The sequence below is a fragment of the Octodon degus genome, unplaced genomic scaffold, assembly GCF_000260255.1.
Source record: "Octodon degus isolate 3935 unplaced genomic scaffold, OctDeg1.0 scaffold00254, whole genome shotgun sequence".
Taxonomy (NCBI): domain Eukaryota; kingdom Metazoa; phylum Chordata; class Mammalia; order Rodentia; family Octodontidae; genus Octodon; species Octodon degus.
In genome coordinates this window covers 107,198-112,181 of record NW_004524830.1, presented here as the reverse complement: position 1 = coordinate 112,181, position 4,984 = coordinate 107,198, and the positions used below count along the sequence as shown (strand labels likewise).

Below are 4,984 nucleotides of genomic sequence, written 5' to 3'. Positions count from 1 at the left end.
GTTTGTAAATAGCTTCACAAGTCCACTTCGTGTACAGCAATTAACCACTAAGAAGAATATATGCAGTGTATTATTTGTTGAAACTGTACTTCCGATTGGATTTGAAACTGTCTCATTGCTATCTGTTTATCAATAAAACTTTGAAAAAACAAAAACAAACAAAAAAAAAAGAAAATTAAGCAAAAAAAAAAGAAAAGCAGTTGAATGTCAGCTCATACTGCAACTCAGAAGGCTATCACTTAGGATATTCCTATCCTATTAACAAAATCCTGCGTGGGGAGGAAATTAATACATATTAAGACAATAATGAAGCCCCTTTATGTGTGCCAAAACACTTGTCAGTTACATGACTGTCTTTAACACAAAAATATTGTAATTATAGAATTGTAGGCATCAAAGCCAGACTGACACAAGACGACCACTCTGCTTGGGGGACAGATATTTGGGATGAGACCAACTGTCCCATGGATACCTTGGGAGATGTGCTACTCAGAGTAGGAGGAGTGAAGGACAAAGTGACCCAGGGTCCCAAGACCTTGGGGCCGTGTGTGCTCCTTCCCAGTGGGCCAGTTTGATTCTCTGAATCCTGGTGCCTGGAACAATAACAAATACAAATCTAAGAAAGAATTCATAAGCAGGTGATGGGTACTATAATTGTGTAAGTACGTTTTCATGTGCCTATTATTTATACCATAGTTCTGGCAATTGTCAGGAAGTGTACAAAGATTAGCTGCTTAATTTCTGAAGATGAGGATTTTCTTCTTTCAGGCAGCAGAATCCATGCAAGATTTGTAAACAGCGATACATAATACTGTAAACACAACTTAACAGAGCTTGTATAAAACAGAAGAAGTAAAATCAAATTTACAAGTGGGTAGAAAAAACAGAGGGCAGCTTTGTACAAAGTTTTCCCTCCTGCGCCAAGTGACTTTTAAAAATTATTATTACAAATATAATCCTGAGCTGAAAAGCTGGGATTTGGGGGTGAGCCATCTTTGCATACAAAATATCCAAAGGGGGGAAAAATCCAAAGGATGTTCACACTATTTACTTTTCTCTAATGATATTCACCTGCCAGGGTCAGTTCTGCAGGTGTGACCTTGGAGATATTTATAGTTTAGTGTGGCACCCAGGTCTGGAGCCCGCTGCAGTGCTCGCCATGGCGGCAGATGCAGCAGCATCCTCCGCTTCTTCCAGGTCATCCTGGAGCTCCTGGCTGACGCTGCACTGCAGGGCCGCGGAAGTGAGCCACTCCTCTGTAGAAAGAGAGCTCTGTAGAAAGGGTATGCAGGAGCTGAAGTAGGCAAGTCCTTTGAGCCAGCGAGGAATCTCTTTCCCACAAAGTATCTCTGATAAAGCTGAAGAGAAGTGATTGCAAATTTTATGCATCACACCATAGGCATTGTTTTTGTATTCTTTTCTCAACTCTTTTACAGTTTTTTTCATATCATCTTCTAGGAAGTTAGCTCTCCCTAAAACAGCTTCTTCTTCTTCTTCTTCTTCTTCTTCTTCTTCTTCTTCTTCTTCTTCTTCTTCTTCTTCTTCTTCTTCTTTTTGCTGTCTAGCTTAGTGCAGCATGTAGTGCTGCGGATAGAACCGTGGTCCCCTGTGCCGGACTGAGTTTGCACAAGTAGGCACTTTTGACAACTGAGCTATCCCACCAGCTCCAATAGCTTCATTAAATTTAAATGTTTCTCCTAGTTCAGAAGCATTTCCTGGGGAAATTTCAAATATTCCAGAAAAAGGGTAAGGAAAGCCACCATAAGCAAATTCTCTACCATATACTTCAATTCCTGAACAAAAAACTCCAATTCCAATGGATGAAGTGTATTCATTCATCCAGTACATGTCCTACACATTGAGCACCACTAACTGGTTTGCCCCCATCCTCCTCCCCTCAGCTGGTGCCTCCTCTGCAAGCCGCCTGTTCTCTGTGGGGTCGAGGCCGCTCCCACCCTCGCTGGTGACTCAGGAGCCCCGAGCTGGGAACTGCCCCACTGCCTGACCCGCTAGAAGCCGGGCCGCTCCGAGGCGCCACAGGCAGGAGCGGGTCTAAGGACAGGCCTTACCAGTGGCGGGCTGGCTCCGGCTGAGGCCAAGAGGACAGAATTTTATATTTTGAAAACAGAATTGCAGCTAGTGATACTGAAAAGGAAATTATCTTAAAAATAGCAAGAAGGCGGCGACCTAGCGCGGCGGTCTCCGCGCCGGGCTCTGGAGCGCAAGGTCGACTCTTTCTATTTTAGGGGCCGGGGAGATGGAATAAGCACTTCCCTGGCAAGCGCAAGGGCCTGAGTTCAATCCCCGGTTACACACACACACACACACACACACACACACACACCAAAAAAAAAAATATCAAGAGACCATGAAAAAATGAATCCAACAGGATGACACAAAGAAGAAATAATATCAGATCAATTGCAGTCAGTGAGGAAGCTGGAGACAGCACAAATGACAAAAAACTCTCCACAGAAATAAAGGCAGAAAACTTTCCAAACATGGATAAAGAATTTGACATACAAATAAGTGAAGCATAGAGAACTTGAAATAGCTATGGCCAAAATAAAACTACATCAAGACATATATTAATCAAGATTTCAGAAATTCAGCTAGTGAAGGGCTGGCCAGATAGCTCACCAGATTAAAGCGCCTGCTTAGGGAGACGCAAAGATCAGGGATTGGGGATCAATCCCCAGTGTGCTGTGCCAGCCCCGCCCCCGGCGCACGCTGAGACAGAGATTGAGACCGGGTGCGGTGGCACTCACCTGTAATCCCAGTGCTTGGAAGGCTGAAAACAGGAGGATCACTACAAGTCCAATCTGTTTAGTGAGACCCTGTACTAAATACATAAGAAAAGAAATTCAGCTAGTGATACAGAATAGAATATTAAATGGTGTTAAACAGATTATCTATAACGGAAAGCCCATCAGAATCTCAGCAGACTTAACACAAACGATCAAATCAAGAAGAACTTGGAGTAAAGTATTTTAAGTCTTGAAAGAAAACAACTTCCGATACAGATTAATTTACCCTGAAAAACTATTTTTCAAAATTAATAAAGATAACTTCTATGACAAGGAACATCTAAAGAAATTCATGACTACCAAAAGAACCCTACAAAGAGTATTGAAAGTTATTCCAGAACGAGATAAAAATGACTACAATTCCAAGAACAACAATAGAAAGAAATCACCAGGCAGGGCAACCAATTAAACAGAGGGGGAAAGCACGGAACCAACTGCAGGGAAACAGCATGATGAAGATAACCCCATACGTATCAGCTATCACCATTGATGTAAATGGCCTCAATTTACTATCAAAAGAAACAGACTGACAGGCAGGTCAATAAACAAAACCCAATGCTGTATACAGGAAACACATTTACGTAAAAAAAGAAATTCACAGACTGAAAACCAATGAGTGGAAAACAATCTTCCATCCACTAGGAACTCAGGCTATACTCTGAAAATTGTTGTACAGAATTAATGAAATTCCTGATCAAAATACCATTAGTATACTTCATGGAACTACAGAAAACATTCCTAACATTCATCTGGAATGAAAAGAGACATAGCATAGAAAGGCAAAGCAAAGCAAGAGGCATCACCATCCTTGGCTTGAAATTATACTACAAAGCTACTGTGTTAAAATTAGCATGGTACTGGCAAAAGAATAGACCTGAGGGTCACTGGAATAGATTAGAAGATGCAGACAAAACTACAACCACACTCAGCTACTGGAATAGATTAGAAGAGGCAAACAAAACTACATCCATACTCAGCTACCTTATCATTGACAAAGGGACCAAATATGTTCACTGGAAGAAAGATACCCTCTGTAATACATGGTTCTGGAAAAACTGGCTCTCTACATGCTGAAGACTAAAACTAGACCCATGTTTATCACCATGCACTAAAATAAAAAAAATGTATCAAAGATCTACATATTAAAACAAACTGAGTCTAATGGGACAGGAAATTGGTAGAAATCTTGAGGACAGACATAGGCAGAGACTTCATGAACAAAACTCAAACTGTAGAGGAAATACCCCCAAAGAATGAACAGCTAGGATTTTGTCTTAGTGAAAAGCTTCTGCACTTCAAAAGAAATCACCAACAGAGAGAAAAGACAACACACACAGTGGGAAAATATTTTAGCCAACAGTCCCTCAAACAAAGGACTGGTAGCTAGAATATAGAAAGAATTGGGGGACAAAAGTCAGATTTGTCAAATTTAAAGGCTTAATACAAAAATAGGCATTTAATATGAATATGCACTTCTCAAATGAATAAACACAGATCTCAAATAAAAATATGTGAAAGGGCCAGGGAGATAGGTCAATGGCTTAAGTACCTGCCTGACAAGAGCAAGGTCCTGAGTTCAATCCTCAGTACCAATAAATAAATAACTAAAGTTCAATATCATTTGGTCATTCAAGACATTCTATCCCACTCTAGAAAGATTGGCTCTTATCAGAAATCAACCAATAAAAAGATGCTGGCAGGGTTGTGAGGAAAAAAAAGGAACTCTTCTTCATTGTTGGTGGGAGTGTAAATCGGTACAATTACTGTGGAAATCAGTGTGCAAATTCCTCAAAAAACTAGAGTTAAAAGTCCTATTTGATCCAGCTGTCCCCCATCTGGGTATTTTCCCAGAACAATTAAAAACATCATACCAAAATAATCTATGTACACCTATGTTTATAGCAGCACAATTTATTATAGCTAAATCTTGGAAACAACCCAAATGCCCATCAACTGAGGAACTGATAAAAGAGATGTATTTTTATACAGTGGAATACTTCTCAGCTATAAAGGATAAATTCTGACTTTTATAGCTAAGTGGATACAAGTTGAGAACATACTAATAAATGAAATAAATCTGACTCACATGTGTAAATATCACAGTCTCTTTAGTGTTAGAACCTGCAGGAATAAATGAGTCAAAATGTACAACAGATATTTGGAAAGGGCAAGATACT

The 4,984-nt window shown here is 40.2% G+C and overlaps 1 pseudogene; it reads right to left on the bottom strand.

The window, feature by feature from the left end:
* Positions 1-1,110: 1,110 nt before the first annotated feature.
* LOC101566798 lies at positions 1,111-1,887 on the bottom strand (annotated as a pseudogene).
* Between the last annotated feature and the right edge of the window lie 3,097 nt (positions 1,888-4,984).